Genomic DNA, 17,610 nt, shown 5'->3' on the forward strand with positions numbered 1-17,610 from the left:
GTCCAAGTCCGATACGGCCTACTGAAAGGGGAGAATCGGCCAACTAGAAAAATGTGTTTTCCTGAGACATTTATGAGATGTGAATGGCTCAGAGCTCTACAGGAGACTGGTCAACTTGCTGTATTTGAACGCGTGTGTCAGTTGCGGTTGGACTCGTAGGATTTGCAGGGCGCATTTCCCATGAATCTTGAAACTGGATGAGCGACTCAGTAGTCCGATAGCTGGCTCCAGCTTTCAAGTGAAGGTAGCTGCACAGATAAGTGCATAGAAAATCTAAAGTCAGGGTCGATGCCAGGTGTGAAGGGCACACGAGGGTCAGGAGCACTTTCAGGTTCATGCCACAGGAAGTCATGTTTCCCTGGAGCTCTGGACAGTGAAAGCAGGCGTAAGTGCTGCCTTGCACATGTGCAAAGATCACTGCTCCTACAGAGTTGGTTGGAATCCTGTAGAGGTTCCATAAGACTCCTGCTCTCTTTGTGCCAAGGAATCCTCTGATGGTTGATAAACAGGAGGAGATGTGTTCCCTGTGTTCCCATTCTTTGGGAATGAGGTGGCCTGGACTGTGTCTCTCCATGGCACAAGGGTGAAATCAAACTCTGGAAATGCCTAGTTGAATTTGGGGCCAAATTCTTGGTGAAAGCCCTCTTCCGAGTGTCCCACAGCTCATTTGAAGATCCCCAGTTTTGGGAACCCTTGGATGTCATTTCCTGGAAGTGCTCGTGCACGGAACAGTGCCTGTGGACACAGATTTGGCTTCCTCGTAGACATTAGCCGGGGCTGATCAAATGAATAGCCTCTTCTTGGCTGGGACTTCCTGAGTATTTTTCTCCATTCGGAGTCCTCTATGCCTTGTCTTGATCTGGCACGTGTCTGCCTTTCTGTCAAGGGTCAGCAGTCTCACTAATGGGCGAGAAGTGTGTGTCTCGATTTTGTCCATACTTGGGGCTATATGTGGAAAAAGCGTAGCTGTTAGGCAATGAATGTCTCTCGTCTGATGTCTGACTTACTTCTTTGCCCTTCTTAAAAGGATTGCAAGGTCGAAGCCTGTTTTCCTGCTTTCATGAGGGTCAAGCTACTCCCCGGGAAACCGGAAGAGGATGTGGGAACCTTCTCATCCTGCGTGATTGCGGGCTGGATGGACGATATCGGTGGTGAGGAACTTGAAGACTCAGGTGATTTTTCCCGGGGATTGAGATGTCTCGGGTCAATGAAGACACCTCAACTTGTCTCGAAGAGAGATGATGACATAAAAATCATGCTCAATAGGATCCCGCTGAGGCCCAGAGAGAAACTCCTTTTCACTAACATGAATGATCTGCTTTAGAGTGGACCCCCGTTGTGATCCCTTTTTCCTCCACCAAGTGATCAAAAACTCCTCCCTGACCGATTTTGGCCATGCTGATTCCTTGGCTCTTTTCCTCTTTTTCTGTCATTTAGAGAGACCTGCTTTCAAGAGATTCACCACCGAAAGAACTCAAGGTGAGTGAATGACGACGGTTTTCCCTTGTCTCTGGTGATACTTAGACAAGTGAAAAGGGAGCCCAAGAGGCAGTCGGGTTTTGTGGAAAAGCTGAGACGTGTCCCCTGCTTTGAGCTTGACCTGACCGATTGACCAAGTGGCGGTGATATGCACGGGTGGATAGTTAGGAAGCACAGGAACCTAGAAGAATTTCCACTTGAGTAATTTTTGATAGTCCGGTTCCCAGTCGGGTATGTCTACGGAAGTTTGAGAATATTTTCAACTCTCAACTCTTTACGGGATGGGAGTGTGTAGCAGCTCTACTGGAGAAACCAGAGAGACTTGCCAGAGTTGAAAGCCTGTGTCAGTTGCGACTGGACTCTTAGGATCTCTAGGGCATCTTTCCCAGACATCTCGGTATTGGATGAAGAATTGAGTAGCCTGATACCTCGCTGTAGCATTCAAGAAAAGGCAGCAGCACCAATATCTGAGTCAAAAAGCTAATGGCAGGTTCAATCCCATTCGGTAAGTGGGTCGCGAGCGTCATGACTCATTTCAGGTTCATGCCACAGGAGGTCATGATCCGCTGAGAGTCTAATCAGGAAATGCAGGCATAACTGCTGCCTTCCACATGTGGAAAGATCATTTTCTTGACAGATCTTTGGAATCTTGTAGAGATTCCATAGAACTCCTTTTCCGTGTGCCCCACGGGATCCTCTGATGCTTGATATCCAGGAGGAGATGTGATCCCTCTCTGGGGATTATTGGGGCCTGAGGTAGATTCGATTGTGTCTCTCCATGGCTCAGTGGTGAAATGAAAGCGTTGAAGGACTGTGGCAATTTTAACAAGTGTTGGCAGAATTCTTGGAAAGCTATTCTTTTCCAAATGTCCTCCAGCTGATTTGAAGATCCCCCGGTGCTGGGGACTCTTGCGTGCCATTTCCCGGGAGTCTGCACACATTGGACAGCGCCCGTGGACACATATTTGGCAGCCTTCAACACATCAGTCAGGCTTAATCAATTGCAAAGGCTCCTTTTGCCTGGGTCCTCCTGAAAATTTGTGCTACATCCAGAGACCTCTCTGCCTTCTTCTGAATATTGCATGATTCTCTCCTTCTGTCATGGGTCAGCAGACTCCCCAGCGGGTTGCAAATGGCTGTCTTGATTTTGTCCATGTGTTCGCGAATGTCTGGCTGAAAGCATAGCCTTAGGGAAATGAGTTTCTCTTCTGGGATCTCTGTCTTACCCACTTCCCCTTTTCAAAGGGTTAGTGAGGTCGATGTGTCTTGTCCTGCTTTCACGGGGGTCAAGCCAACTGCCCGGGAAACTGGAAGATGATGTGTGAACGCTCTCATCCACTGTCCTTCCTGGGTGGAAGGAAGACATTTGTGGTAAGCATCTTCAGGTCTCAGGGGATTTTTCCTGGGGAGTGATATGGCTGGGGTCAATGATGACATAATCTGTCTGGAAGAGAGATGATGACCTAAAAATCATGCTCAGAGAGGTTATGCTGAGGCCCTGTGGGAAAGTCCTTTGGCCCAGCCTTCCAGATCTTCTTTAGAGCGGACTCCCATTTTGATTTCTCTCACCTGCACCAAGTAATCCAAAAGACCTGGGTGGCCGATTTTGGTCAGGCTGATTCCTTGGCTCCTTTCCTCTTTTTGTGTCCTTTAGCACAACCTGCCTCCGAGGAGTTCACCGTTGCGAGGACAAAAGGTGAGGGATTTCCCGTGATTTGCCCTGGCCCCATCTGACACTTAGGCAAGTGAGGATACACCTCAAAAGGCAGTAGGGTTTGCTGACAAAGCTGAGGCATGTCCCCTGGTGTTTGCTTGACCTTGCCTGGTTGACTAAGTGGCGGTGATGTGCGTGGGTGGATACTTAGGAATCAGAGAATCCTGAAACCTGTGTGCTGGAGTCATCTTCGATAGCCTGCGTCCAAGTCCGATACGGCCTACCGAAAGGGGAGAATCGGCCAACTAGAAAAATGTGTTTTCCTGAGACATTTATGAGATGTGAATGGCTCAGAGCTCTACAGGAGACTGGTCAACTTGCTGTATTTGAACGCGTGTGTCAGTTGCGGTTGGACTCGTAGGATTTGCAGGGCGCATTTCCCATGAATCTTGAAACTGGATGAGCGACTCAGTAGTCCGAAAGCTGGCTCCAGCTTTCAAGTGAAGGTAGCTGCACAGATAAGTGCATAGAAAATCTAAAGTCAGGGTCGATGCCAGGTGTGAAGGGCACACGAGGGTCAGGAGCACTTTCAGGTTCATGCCACAGGAAGTCATGTTTCCCTGGAGCTCTGGACAGTGAAAGCAGGCGTAAGTGCTGCCTTGCACATGTGCAAAGATCACTGCTCCTACAGAGTTGGTTGGAATCCTGTAGAGGTTCCATAAGACTCCTGCTCTCTTTGTGCCAAGGAATCCTCTGATGGTTGATAAACAGGAGGAGATGTGTTCCCTGTGTTCCCATTCTTTGGGAATGAGGTGGCCTGGACTGTGTCTCTCCATGGCACAAGGGTGAAATCAAACTCTGGAAATGCCTAGTTGAATTTGGGGCCAAATTCTTGGTGAAAGCCCTCTTCCGAGTGTCCCACAGCTCATTTGAAGATCCCCAGTTTTGGGAACCCTTGGATGTCATTTCCTGGAAGTGCTCGTGCACGGAACAGTGCCTGTGGACACAGATTTGGCTTCCTCGTAGACATTAGCCGGGGCTGATCAAATGAATAGCCTGTTCTTGGCTGGGACTTCCTGAGTATTTTTCTCCATTCGGAGTCCTCTATGCCTTGTCTTGATCTGGCACGTGTCTGCCTTTCTGTCAAGGGTCAGCAGTCTCACTAATGGGCGAGAAGTGTGTGTCTCGATTTTGTCCATACTTGGGGCTATATGTGGAAAAAGCGTAGCTGTTAGGCAATGAATGTCTCTCGTCTGATGTCTGACTTACTTCTTTGCCCTTCTTAAAAGGATTGCAAGGTCGAAGCCTGTTTTCCTGCTTTCATGAGGGTCAAGCTACTCCCCGGGAAACCGGAAGAGGATGTGGGAACCTTCTCATCCTGCGTGATTGCGGGCTGGATGGACGATATCGGTGGTGAGGAACTTGAAGACTCAGGTGATTTTTCCCGGGGATTGAGATGTCTCGGGTCAATGAAGACACCTCAACTTGTCTCGAAGAGAGATGATGACATAAAAATCATGCTCAATAGGATCCCGCTGAGGCCCAGAGAGAAACTCCTTTTCACTAACATGAATGATCTGCTTTAGAGTGGACCCCCGTTGTGATCCCTTTTTCCTCCACCAAGTGATCAAAAACTCCTCCCTGACCGATTTTGGCCATGCTGATTCCTTGGCTCTTTTCCTCTTTTTCTGTCATTTAGAGAGACCTGCTTTCAAGAGATTCACCACCGAAAGAACTCAAGGTGAGTGAATGACGACGGTTTTCCCTTGTCTCTGGTGATACTTAGACAAGTGAAAAGGGAGCCCAAGAGGCAGTCGGGTTTTGTGGAAAAGCTGAGACGTGTCCCCTGCTTTGAGCTTGACCTGACCGATTGACCAAGTGGCGGTGATATGCACGGGTGGATAGTTAGGAAGCACAGGAACCTAGAAGAATTTCCACTTGAGTAATTTTTGATAGTCCGGTTCCCAGTCGGGTATGTCTACGGAAGTTTGAGAATATTTTCAACTCTCAACTCTTTACGGGCTGGGAGTGTGTAGCAGCTCTACTGGAGAAACCAGAGAGACTTGCCAGAGTTGAAAGCCTGTGTCAGTTGCGACTGGACTCTTAGGATCTCTAGGGCATCTTTCCCAGACATCTCGGTATTGGATGAAGAATTGAGTAGCCTGATACCTCGCTGTAGCATTCAAGAAAAGGCAGCAGCACCAATATCTGAGTCAAAAAGCTAATGGCAGGTTCAATCCCATTCGGTAAGTGGGTCGCGAGCGTCATGACTCATTTCAGGTTCATGCCACAGGAGGTCATGATCCGCTGAGAGTCTAATCAGGAAATGCAGGCATAACTGCTGCCTTCCACATGTGGAAAGATCATTTTCTTGACAGATCTTTGGAATCTTGTAGAGATTCCATAGAACTCCTTTTCCGTGTGCCCCACGGGATCCTCTGATGCTTGATATCCAGGAGGAGATGTGATCCCTCTCTGGGGATTATTGGGGCCTGAGGTAGATTCGATTGTGTCTCTCCATGGCTCAGTGGTGAAATGAAAGCGTTGAAGGACTGTGGCAATTTTAACAAGTGTTGGCAGAATTCTTGGAAAGCTATTCTTTTCTAAATGTCCTCCAGCTGATTTGAAGATCCCCCGGTGCTGGGGACTCTTGCGTGCCATTTCCCGGGAGTCTGCACACATTGGACAGTGCCCGTGGACACATATTTGGCAGCCTTCAACACATCAGTCAGGCTTAATCAATTGCAAAGGCTCCTTTTGCCTGGGTCCTCCTGAAAATTTGTGCTACATCCAGAGACCTCTCTGCCTTCTTCTGAATATTGCATGATTCTCTCCTTCTGTCATGGGTCAGCAGACTCCCCAGCGGGTTGCAAATGGCTGTCTTGATTTTGTCCATGTGTTCGCGAATGTCTGGCTGAAAGCATAGCCTTAGGGAAATGAGTTTCTCCTCTGGGATCTCTGTCTTACCCACTTCCCCTTTTCAAAGGGTTAGTGAGGTCGATGTGTCTTGTCCTGCTTTCACGGGGGTCAAGCCAACTGCCCGGGAAACTGGAAGATGATGTGTGAACGCTCTCATCCACTGTCCTTCCTGGGTGGAAGGAAGACATTTGTGGTAAGCATCTTCAGGTCTCAGGGGATTTTTCCTGGGGAGTGATATGGCTGGGGTCAATGATGACATAATCTGTCTGGAAGAGAGATGATGACCTAAAAATCATGCTCAGAGAGGTTATGCTGAGGCCCTGTGGGAAAGTCCTTTGGCCCAGCCTTCCAGATCTTCTTTAGAGCGGACTCCCATTTTGATTTCTCTCACCTGCACCAAGTAATCCAAAAGACCTGGGTGGCCGATTTTGGTCAGGCTGATTCCTTGGCTCCTTTCCTCTTTTTGTGTCCTTTAGCACAACCTGCCTCCGAGGAGTTCACCGTTGCGAGGACAAAAGGTGAGGGATTTCCCGTGATTTGCCCTGGCCCCATCTGACACTTAGGCAAGTGAGGATACACCTCAAAAGGCAGTAGGGTTTGCTGACAAAGCTGAGGCATGTCCCCTGGTGTTTGCTTGACCTTGCCTGGTTGACTAAGTGGCGGTGATGTGCGTGGGTGGATACTTAGGAATCAGAGAATCCTGAAACCTGTGTGCTGGAGTCATCTTCGATAGCCTGCGTCCAAGTCCGATACGGCCTACTGAAAGGGGAGAATCGGCCAACTAGAAAAATGTGTTTTCCTGAGACATTTATGAGATGTGAATGGCTCAGAGCTCTACAGGAGACTGGTCAACTTGCTGTATTTGAACGCGTGTGTCAGTTGCGGTTGGACTCGTAGGATTTGCAGGGCGCATTTCCCATGAATCTTGAAACTGGATGAGCGACTCAGTAGTCCGATAGCTGGCTCCAGCTTTCAAGTGAAGGTAGCTGCACAGATAAGTGCATAGAAAATCTAAAGTCAGGGTCGATGCCAGGTGTGAAGGGCACACGAGGGTCAGGAGCACTTTCAGGTTCATGCCACAGGAAGTCATGTTTCCCTGGAGCTCTGGACAGTGAAAGCAGGCGTAAGTGCTGCCTTGCACATGTGCAAAGATCACTGCTCCTACAGAGTTGGTTGGAATCCTGTAGAGGTTCCATAAGACTCCTGCTCTCTTTGTGCCAAGGAATCCTCTGATGGTTGATAAACAGGAGGAGATGTGTTCCCTGTGTTCCCATTCTTTGGGAATGAGGTGGCCTGGACTGTGTCTCTCCATGGCACAAGGGTGAAATCAAACTCTGGAAATGCCTAGTTGAATTTGGGGCCAAATTCTTGGTGAAAGCCCTCTTCCGAGTGTCCCACAGCTCATTTGAAGATCCCCAGTTTTGGGAACCCTTGGATGTCATTTCCTGGAAGTGCTCGTGCACGGAACAGTGCCTGTGGACACAGATTTGGCTTCCTCGTAGACATTAGCCGGGGCTGATCAAATGAATAGCCTGTTCTTGGCTGGGACTTCCTGAGTATTTTTCTCCATTCGGAGTCCTCTATGCCTTGTCTTGATCTGGCACGTGTCTGCCTTTCTGTCAAGGGTCAGCAGTCTCACTAATGGGCGAGAAGTGTGTGTCTCGATTTTGTCCATACTTGGGGCTATATGTGGAAAAAGCGTAGCTGTTAGGCAATGAATGTCTCTCGTCTGATGTCTGACTTACTTCTTTGCCCTTCTTAAAAGGATTGCAAGGTCGAAGCCTGTTTTCCTGCTTTCATGAGGGTCAAGCTACTCCCCGGGAAACCGGAAGAGGATGTGGGAACCTTCTCATCCTGCGTGATTGCGGGCTGGATGGACGATATCGGTGGTGAGGAACTTGAAGACTCAGGTGATTTTTCCCGGGGATTGAGATGTCTCGGGTCAATGAAGACACCTCAACTTGTCTCGAAGAGAGATGATGACATAAAAATCATGCTCAATAGGATCCCGCTGAGGCCCAGAGAGAAACTCCTTTTCACTAACATGAATGATCTGCTTTAGAGTGGACCCCCGTTGTGATCCCTTTTTCCTCCACCAAGTGATCAAAAACTCCTCCCTGACCGATTTTGGCCATGCTGATTCCTTGGCTCTTTTCCTCTTTTTCTGTCATTTAGAGAGACCTGCTTTCAAGAGATTCACCACCGAAAGAACTCAAGGTGAGTGAATGACGACGGTTTTCCCTTGTCTCTGGTGATACTTAGACAAGTGAAAAGGGAGCCCAAGAGGCAGTCGGGTTTTGTGGAAAAGCTGAGACGTGTCCCCTGCTTTGAGCTTGACCTGACCGATTGACCAAGTGGCGGTGATATGCACGGGTGGATAGTTAGGAAGCACAGGAACCTAGAAGAATTTCCACTTGAGTAATTTTTGATAGTCCGGTTCCCAGTCGGGTATGTCTACGGAAGTTTGAGAATATTTTCAACTCTCAACTCTTTACGGGCTGGGAGTGTGTAGCAGCTCTACTGGAGAAACCAGAGAGACTTGCCAGAGTTGAAAGCCTGTGTCAGTTGCGACTGGACTCTTAGGATCTCTAGGGCATCTTTCCCAGACATCTCGGTATTGGATGAAGAATTGAGTAGCCTGATACCTCGCTGTAGCATTCAAGAAAAGGCAGCAGCACCAATATCTGAGTCAAAAAGCTAATGGCAGGTTCAATCCCATTCGGTAAGTGGGTCGCGAGCGTCATGACTCATTTCAGGTTCATGCCACAGGAGGTCATGATCCGCTGAGAGTCTAATCAGGAAATGCAGGCATAACTGCTGCCTTCCACATGTGGAAAGATCATTTTCTTGACAGATCTTTGGAATCTTGTAGAGATTCCATAGAACTCCTTTTCCGTGTGCCCCACGGGATCCTCTGATGCTTGATATCCAGGAGGAGATGTGATCCCTCTCTGGGGATTATTGGGGCCTGAGGTAGATTCGATTGTGTCTCTCCATGGCTCAGTGGTGAAATGAAAGCGTTGAAGGACTGTGGCAATTTTAACAAGTGTTGGCAGAATTCTTGGAAAGCTATTCTTTTCTAAATGTCCTCCAGCTGATTTGAAGATCCCCCGGTGCTGGGGACTCTTGCGTGCCATTTCCCGGGAGTCTGCACACATTGGACAGTGCCCGTGGACACATATTTGGCAGCCTTCAACACATCAGTCAGGCTTAATCAATTGCAAAGGCTCCTTTTGCCTGGGTCCTCCTGAAAATTTGTGCTACATCCAGAGACCTCTCTGCCTTCTTCTGAATATTGCATGATTCTCTCCTTCTGTCATGGGTCAGCAGACTCCCCAGCGGGTTGCAAATGGCTGTCTTGATTTTGTCCATGTGTTCGCGAATGTCTGGCTGAAAGCATAGCCTTAGGGAAATGAGTTTCTCCTCTGGGATCTCTGTCTTACCCACTTCCCCTTTTCAAAGGGTTAGTGAGGTCGATGTGTCTTGTCCTGCTTTCACGGGGGTCAAGCCAACTGCCCGGGAAACTGGAAGATGATGTGTGAACGCTCTCATCCACTGTCCTTCCTGGGTGGAAGGAAGACATTTGTGGTAAGCATCTTCAGGTCTCAGGGGATTTTTCCTGGGGAGTGATATGGCTGGGGTCAATGATGACATAATCTGTCTGGAAGAGAGATGATGACCTAAAAATCATGCTCAGAGAGGTTATGCTGAGGCCCTGTGGGAAAGTCCTTTGGCCCAGCCTTCCAGATCTTCTTTAGAGCGGACTCCCATTTTGATTTCTCTCACCTGCACCAAGTAATCCAAAAGACCTGGGTGGCCGATTTTGGTCAGGCTGATTCCTTGGCTCCTTTCCTCTTTTTGTGTCCTTTAGCACAACCTGCCTCCGAGGAGTTCACCGTTGCGAGGACAAAAGGTGAGGGATTTCCCGTGATTTGCCCTGGCCCCATCTGACACTTAGGCAAGTGAGGATACACCTCAAAAGGCAGTAGGGTTTGCTGACAAAGCTGAGGCATGTCCCCTGGTGTTTGCTTGACCTTGCCTGGTTGACTAAGTGGCGGTGATGTGCGTGGGTGGATACTTAGCAATCAGAGAATCCTGAAACCTGTGTGCTGGAGTCATCTTCGATAGCCTGCGTCCAAGTCCGATACGGCCTACTGAAAGGGGAGAATCGGCCAACTAGAAAAATGTGTTTTCCTGAGACATTTATGAGATGTGAATGGCTCAGAGCTCTACAGGAGACTGGTCAACTTGCTGTATTTGAACGCGTGTGTCAGTTGCGGTTGGACTCGTAGGATTTGCAGGGCGCATTTCCCATGAATCTTGAAACTGGATGAGCGACTCAGTAGTCCGATAGCTGGCTCCAGCTTTCAAGTGAAGGTAGCTGCACAGATAAGTGCATAGAAAATCTAAAGTCAGGGTCGATGCCAGGTGTGAAGGGCACACGAGGGTCAGGAGCACTTTCAGGTTCATGCCACAGGAAGTCATGTTTCCCTGGAGCTCTGGACAGTGAAAGCAGGCGTAAGTGCTGCCTTGCACATGTGCAAAGATCACTGCTCCTACAGAGTTGGTTGGAATCCTGTAGAGGTTCCATAAGACTCCTGCTCTCTTTGTGCCAAGGAATCCTCTGATGGTTGATAAACAGGAGGAGATGTGTTCCCTGTGTTCCCATTCTTTGGGAATGAGGTGGCCTGGACTGTGTCTCTCCATGGCACAAGGGTGAAATCAAACTCTGGAAATGCCTAGTTGAATTTGGGGCCAAATTCTTGGTGAAAGCCCTCTTCCGAGTGTCCCACAGCTCATTTGAAGATCCCCAGTTTTGGGAACCCTTGGATGTCATTTCCTGGAAGTGCTCGTGCACGGAACAGTGCCTGTGGACACAGATTTGGCTTCCTCGTAGACATTAGCCGGGGCTGATCAAATGAATAGCCTGTTCTTGGCTGGGACTTCCTGAGTATTTTTCTCCATTCGGAGTCCTCTATGCCTTGTCTTGATCTGGCACGTGTCTGCCTTTCTGTCAAGGGTCAGCAGTCTCACTAATGGGCGAGAAGTGTGTGTCTCGATTTTGTCCATACTTGGGGCTATATGTGGAAAAAGCGTAGCTGTTAGGCAATGAATGTCTCTCGTCTGATGTCTGACTTACTTCTTTGCCCTTCTTAAAAGGATTGCAAGGTCGAAGCCTGTTTTCCTGCTTTCATGAGGGTCAAGCTACTCCCCGGGAAACCGGAAGAGGATGTGGGAACCTTCTCATCCTGCGTGATTGCGGGCTGGATGGACGATATCGGTGGTGAGGAACTTGAAGACTCAGGTGATTTTTCCCGGGGATTGAGATGTCTCGGGTCAATGAAGACACCTCAACTTGTCTCGAAGAGAGATGATGACATAAAAATCATGCTCAATAGGATCCCGCTGAGGCCCAGAGAGAAACTCCTTTTCACTAACATGAATGATCTGCTTTAGAGTGGACCCCCGTTGTGATCCCTTTTTCCTCCACCAAGTGATCAAAAACTCCTCCCTGACCGATTTTGGCCATGCTGATTCCTTGGCTCTTTTCCTCTTTTTCTGTCATTTAGAGAGACCTGCTTTCAAGAGATTCACCACCGAAAGAACTCAAGGTGAGTGAATGACGACGGTTTTCCCTTGTCTCTGGTGATACTTAGACAAGTGAAAAGGGAGCCCAAGAGGCAGTCGGGTTTTGTGGAAAAGCTGAGACGTGTCCCCTGCTTTGAGCTTGACCTGACCGATTGACCAAGTGGCGGTGATATGCACGGGTGGATAGTTAGGAAGCACAGGAACCTAGAAGAATTTCCACTTGAGTAATTTTTGATAGTCCGGTTCCCAGTCGGGTATGTCTACGGAAGTTTGAGAATATTTTCAACTCTCAACTCTTTACGGGCTGGGAGTGTGTAGCAGCTCTACTGGAGAAACCAGAGAGACTTGCCAGAGTTGAAAGCCTGTGTCAGTTGCGACTGGACTCTTAGGATCTCTAGGGCATCTTTCCCAGACATCTCGGTATTGGATGAAGAATTGAGTAGCCTGATACCTCGCTGTAGCATTCAAGAAAAGGCAGCAGCACCAATATCTGAGTCAAAAAGCTAATGGCAGGTTCAATCCCATTCGGTAAGTGGGTCGCGAGCGTCATGACTCATTTCAGGTTCATGCCACAGGAGGTCATGATCCGCTGAGAGTCTAATCAGGAAATGCAGGCATAACTGCTGCCTTCCACATGTGGAAAGATCATTTTCTTGACAGATCTTTGGAATCTTGTAGAGATTCCATAGAACTCCTTTTCCGTGTGCCCCACGGGATCCTCTGATGCTTGATATCCAGGAGGAGATGTGATCCCTCTCTGGGGATTATTGGGGCCTGAGGTAGATTCGATTGTGTCTCTCCATGGCTCAGTGGTGAAATGAAAGCGTTGAAGGACTGTGGCAATTTTAACAAGTGTTGGCAGAATTCTTGGAAAGCTATTCTTTTCTAAATGTCCTCCAGCTGATTTGAAGATCCCCCGGTGCTGGGGACTCTTGCGTGCCATTTCCCGGGAGTCTGCACACATTGGACAGTGCCCGTGGACACATATTTGGCAGCCTTCAACACATCAGTCAGGCTTAATCAATTGCAAAGGCTCCTTTTGCCTGGGTCCTCCTGAAAATTTGTGCTACATCCAGAGACCTCTCTGCCTTCTTCTGAATATTGCATGATTCTCTCCTTCTGTCATGGGTCAGCAGACTCCCCAGCGGGTTGCAAATGGCTGTCTTGATTTTGTCCATGTGTTCGCGAATGTCTGGCTGAAAGCATAGCCTTAGGGAAATGAGTTTCTCCTCTGGGATCTCTGTCTTACCCACTTCCCCTTTTCAAAGGGTTAGTGAGGTCGATGTGTCTTGTCCTGCTTTCACGGGGGTCAAGCCAACTGCCCGGGAAACTGGAAGATGATGTGTGAACGCTCTCATCCACTGTCCTTCCTGGGTGGAAGGAAGACATTTGTGGTAAGCATCTTCAGGTCTCAGGGGATTTTTCCTGGGGAGTGATATGGCTGGGGTCAATGATGACATAATCTGTCTGGAAGAGAGATGATGACCTAAAAATCATGCTCAGAGAGGTTATGCTGAGGCCCTGTGGGAAAGTCCTTTGGCCCAGCCTTCCAGATCTTCTTTAGAGCGGACTCCCATTTTGATTTCTTTCACCTGCACCAAGTAATCCAAAAGACCTGGGTGGCCGATTTTGGTCAGGCTGATTCCTTGGCTCCTTTCCTCTTTTTGTGTCCTTTAGCACAACCTGCCTCCGAGGAGTTCACCGTTGCGAGGACAAAAGGTGAGGGATTTCCCGTGATTTGCCCTGGCCCCATCTGACACTTAGGCAAGTGAGGATACACCTCAAAAGGCAGTAGGGTTTGCTGACAAAGCTGAGGCATGTCCCCTGGTGTTTGCTTGACCTTGCCTGGTTGACTAAGTGGCGGTGATGTGCGTGGGTGGATACTTAGCAATCAGAGAATCCTGAAACCTGTGTGCTGGAGTCATCTTCGATAGCCTGCGTCCAAGTCCGATACGGCCTACTGAAAGGGGAGAATCGGCCAACTAGAAAAATGTGTTTTCCTGAGACATTTATGAGATGTGAATGGCTCAGAGCTCTACAGGAGACTGGTCAACTTGCTGTATTTGAACGCGTGTGTCAGTTGCGGTTGGACTCGTAGGATTTGCAGGGCGCATTTCCCATGAATCTTGAAACTGGATGAGCGACTCAGTAGTCCGATAGCTGGCTCCAGCTTTCAAGTGAAGGTAGCTGCACAGATAAGTGCATAGAAAATCTAAAGTCAGGGTCGATGCCAGGTGTGAAGGGCACACGAGGGTCAGGAGCACTTTCAGGTTCATGCCACAGGAAGTCATGTTTCCCTGGAGCTCTGGACAGTGAAAGCAGGCGTAAGTGCTGCCTTGCACATGTGCAAAGATCACTGCTCCTACAGAGTTGGTTGGAATCCTGTAGAGGTTCCATAAGACTCCTGCTCTCTTTGTGCCAAGGAATCCTCTGATGGTTGATAAACAGGAGGAGATGTGTTCCCTGTGTTCCCATTCTTTGGGAATGAGGTGGCCTGGACTGTGTCTCTCCATGGCACAAGGGTGAAATCAAACTCTGGAAATGCCTAGTTGAATTTGGGGCCAAATTCTTGGTGAAAGCCCTCTTCCGAGTGTCCCACAGCTCATTTGAAGATCCCCAGTTTTGGGAACCCTTGGATGTCATTTCCTGGAAGTGCTCGTGCACGGAACAGTGCCTGTGGACACAGATTTGGCTTCCTCGTAGACATTAGCCGGGGCTGATCAAATGAATAGCCTGTTCTTGGCTGGGACTTCCTGAGTATTTTTCTCCATTCGGAGTCCTCTATGCCTTGTCTTGATCTGGCACGTGTCTGCCTTTCTGTCAAGGGTCAGCAGTCTCACTAATGGGCGAGAAGTGTGTGTCTCGATTTTGTCCATACTTGGGGCTATATGTGGAAAAAGCGTAGCTGTTAGGCAATGAATGTCTCTCGTCTGATGTCTGACTTACTTCTTTGCCCTTCTTAAAAGGATTGCAAGGTCGAAGCCTGTTTTCCTGCTTTCATGAGGGTCAAGCTACTCCCCGGGAAACCGGAAGAGGATGTGGGAACCTTCTCATCCTGCGTGATTGCGGGCTGGATGGACGATATCGGTGGTGAGGAACTTGAAGACTCAGGTGATTTTTCCCGGGGATTGAGATGTCTCGGGTCAATGAAGACACCTCAACTTGTCTCGAAGAGAGATGATGACATAAAAATCATGCTCAATAGGATCCCGCTGAGGCCCAGAGAGAAACTCCTTTTCACTAACATGAATGATCTGCTTTAGAGTGGACCCCCGTTGTGATCCCTTTTTCCTCCACCAAGTGATCAAAAACTCCTCCCTGACCGATTTTGGCCATGCTGATTCCTTGGCTCTTTTCCTCTTTTTCTGTCATTTAGAGAGACCTGCTTTCAAGAGATTCACCACCGAAAGAACTCAAGGTGAGTGAATGACGACGGTTTTCCCTTGTCTCTGGTGATACTTAGACAAGTGAAAAGGGAGCCCAAGAGGCAGTCGGGTTTTGTGGAAAAGCTGAGACGTGTCCCCTGCTTTGAGCTTGACCTGACCGATTGACCAAGTGGCGGTGATATGCACGGGTGGATAGTTAGGAAGCACAGGAACCTAGAAGAATTTCCACTTGAGTAATTTTTGATAGTCCGGTTCCCAGTCGGGTATGTCTACGGAAGTTTGAGAATATTTTCAACTCTCAACTCTTTACGGGATGGGAGTGTGTAGCAGCTCTACTGGAGAAACCAGAGAGACTTGCCAGAGTTGAAAGCCTGTGTCAGTTGCGACTGGACTCTTAGGATCTCTAGGGCATCTTTCCCAGACATCTCGGTATTGGATGAAGAATTGAGTAGCCTGATACCTCGCTGTAGCATTCAAGAAAAGGCAGCAGCACCAATATCTGAGTCAAAAAGCTAATGGCAGGTTCAATCCCATTCGGTAAGTGGGTCGCGAGCGTCATGACTCATTTCAGGTTCATGCCACAGGAGGTCATGATCCGCTGAGAGTCTAATCAGGAAATGCAGGCATAACTGCTGCCTTCCACATGTGGAAAGATCATTTTCTTGACAGATCTTTGGAATCTTGTAGAGATTCCATAGAACTCCTTTTCCGTGTGCCCCACGGGATCCTCTGATGCTTGATATCCAGGAGGAGATGTGATCCCTCTCTGGGGATTATTGGGGCCTGAGGTAGATTCGATTGTGTCTCTCCATGGCTCAGTGGTGAAATGAAAGCGTTGAAGGACTGTGGCAATTTTAACAAGTGTTGGCAGAATTCTTGGAAAGCTATTCTTTTCTAAATGTCCTCCAGCTGATTTGAAGATCCCCCGGTGCTGGGGACTCTTGCGTGCCATTTCCCGGGAGTCTGCACACATTGGACAGTGCCCGTGGACACATATTTGGCAGCCTTCAACACATCAGTCAGGCTTAATCAATTGCAAAGGCTCCTTTTGCCTGGGTCCTCCTGAAAATTTGTGCTACATCCAGAGACCTCTCTGCCTTCTTCTGAATATTGCATGATTCTCTCCTTCTGTCATGGGTCAGCAGACTCCCCAGCGGGTTGCAAATGGCTGTCTTGATTTTGTCCATGTGTTCGCGAATGTCTGGCTGAAAGCATAGCCTTAGGGAAATGAGTTTCTCCTCTGGGATCTCTGTCTTACCCACTTCCCCTTTTCAAAGGGTTAGTGAGGTCGATGTGTCTTGTCCTGCTTTCACGGGGGTCAAGCCAACTGCCCGGGAAACTGGAAGATGATGTGTGAACGCTCTCATCCACTGTCCTTCCTGGGTGGAAGGAAGACATTTGTGGTAAGCATCTTCAGGTCTCAGGGGATTTTTCCTGGGGAGTGATATGGCTGGGGTCAATGATGACATAATCTGTCTGGAAGAGAGATGATGACCTAAAAATCATGCTCAGAGAGGTTATGCTGAGGCCCTGTGGGAAAGTCCTTTGGCCCAGCCTTCCAGATCTTCTTTAGAGCGGACTCCCATTTTGATTTCTTTCACCTGCACCAAGTAATCCAAAAGACCTGGGTGGCCGATTTTGGTCAGGCTGATTCCTTGGCTCCTTTCCTCTTTTTGTGTCCTTTAGCACAACCTGCCTCCGAGGAGTTCACCGTTGCGAGGACAAAAGGTGAGGGATTTCCCGTGATTTGCCCTGGCCCCATCTGACACTTAGGCAAGTGAGGATACACCTCAAAAGGCAGTAGGGTTTGCTGACAAAGCTGAGGCATGTCCCCTGGTGTTTGCTTGACCTTGCCTGGTTGACTAAGTGGCGGTGATGTGCGTGGGTGGATACTTAGGAATCAGAGAATCCTGAAACCTGTGTGCTGGAGTCATCTTCGATAGCCTGCGTCCAAGTCCGATACGGCCTACTGAAAGGGGAGAATCGGCCAACTAGAAAAATGTGTTTTCCTGAGACATTTATGAGATGTGAATGGCTCAGAGCTCTACAGGAGACTGGTCAACTTGCTGTATTTGAACGCGTGTGTCAGTTGCGGTTGGACTCGTAGGATTTGCAGGGCGCATTTCCCATGAATCTTGAAACTGGATGAGCGACTCAGTAGTCCGATAGCTGGCTCCAGCTTTCAAGTGAAGGTAGCTGCACAGATAAGTGCATAGAAAATCTAAAGTCAGGGTCGATGCCAGGTGTGAAGGGCACACGAGGGTCAGGAGCACTTTCAGGTTCATGCCACAGGAAGTCATGTTTCCCTGGAGCTCTGGACAGTGAAAGCAGGCGTAAGTGCTGCCTTGCACATGTGCAAAGATCACTGCTCCTACAGAGTTGGTTGGAATCCTGTAGAGGTTCCATAAGACTCCTGCTCTCTTTGTGCCAAGGAATCCTCTGATGGTTGATAAACAGGAGGAGATGTGTTCCCTGTGTTCCCATTCTTTGGGAATGAGGTGGCCTGGACTGTGTCTCTCCATGGCACAAGGGTGAAATCAAACTCTGGAAATGCCTGGTTGAATTTGGGGCCAAATTCTTGGT

At 48.7% G+C, this 17,610-nt stretch overlaps 10 non-coding genes across 10 annotated transcripts; all 10 read left to right on the forward strand.

The window, feature by feature from the left end:
- Positions 1–1,201: 1,201 nt before the first annotated feature.
- LOC111747897 (small nucleolar RNA SNORD115) lies at positions 1,202–1,282 on the forward strand. Its single transcript, XR_002783849.2, has one exon. It is a non-coding gene; the product is annotated as a small nucleolar RNA SNORD115 (small nucleolar RNA).
- A 1,618-nt stretch (positions 1,283–2,900) lies between these two features.
- LOC111747932 (small nucleolar RNA SNORD115) lies at positions 2,901–2,978 on the forward strand. Its single transcript, XR_002783884.1, has one exon. It is a non-coding gene; the product is annotated as a small nucleolar RNA SNORD115 (small nucleolar RNA).
- Positions 2,979–4,596: 1,618 nt separating this feature from the next.
- On the forward strand, positions 4,597–4,677 carry LOC135227587 (small nucleolar RNA SNORD115). Its single transcript, XR_010317751.1, has one exon. It is a non-coding gene; the product is annotated as a small nucleolar RNA SNORD115 (small nucleolar RNA).
- Positions 4,678–6,295: 1,618 nt separating this feature from the next.
- LOC111747933 (small nucleolar RNA SNORD115) lies at positions 6,296–6,373 on the forward strand. Its single transcript, XR_002783885.1, has one exon. It is a non-coding gene; the product is annotated as a small nucleolar RNA SNORD115 (small nucleolar RNA).
- A 1,618-nt stretch (positions 6,374–7,991) lies between these two features.
- LOC111747899 (small nucleolar RNA SNORD115) lies at positions 7,992–8,072 on the forward strand. The gene has a single exon (XR_002783851.2). It is a non-coding gene; the product is annotated as a small nucleolar RNA SNORD115 (small nucleolar RNA).
- A 1,618-nt stretch (positions 8,073–9,690) lies between these two features.
- On the forward strand, positions 9,691–9,768 carry LOC111747935 (small nucleolar RNA SNORD115). Its single transcript, XR_002783887.1, has one exon. It is a non-coding gene; the product is annotated as a small nucleolar RNA SNORD115 (small nucleolar RNA).
- A 1,618-nt stretch (positions 9,769–11,386) lies between these two features.
- LOC135227588 (small nucleolar RNA SNORD115) lies at positions 11,387–11,467 on the forward strand. The gene has a single exon (XR_010317752.1). It is a non-coding gene; the product is annotated as a small nucleolar RNA SNORD115 (small nucleolar RNA).
- Positions 11,468–13,085: 1,618 nt separating this feature from the next.
- LOC135227496 (small nucleolar RNA SNORD115) lies at positions 13,086–13,163 on the forward strand. The gene has a single exon (XR_010317659.1). It is a non-coding gene; the product is annotated as a small nucleolar RNA SNORD115 (small nucleolar RNA).
- Positions 13,164–14,781: 1,618 nt separating this feature from the next.
- LOC135227589 (small nucleolar RNA SNORD115) lies at positions 14,782–14,862 on the forward strand. The gene has a single exon (XR_010317753.1). It is a non-coding gene; the product is annotated as a small nucleolar RNA SNORD115 (small nucleolar RNA).
- Positions 14,863–16,480: 1,618 nt separating this feature from the next.
- Positions 16,481–16,558, forward strand: LOC135227497 (small nucleolar RNA SNORD115). The gene has a single exon (XR_010317660.1). It is a non-coding gene; the product is annotated as a small nucleolar RNA SNORD115 (small nucleolar RNA).
- The last annotated feature ends 1,052 nt before the right edge of the window (positions 16,559–17,610 follow it).

This window comes from Loxodonta africana, chromosome 13 (assembly GCF_030014295.1).
Source record: "Loxodonta africana isolate mLoxAfr1 chromosome 13, mLoxAfr1.hap2, whole genome shotgun sequence".
NCBI classification, from domain to species: Eukaryota; Metazoa; Chordata; class Mammalia; order Proboscidea; family Elephantidae; genus Loxodonta; species Loxodonta africana.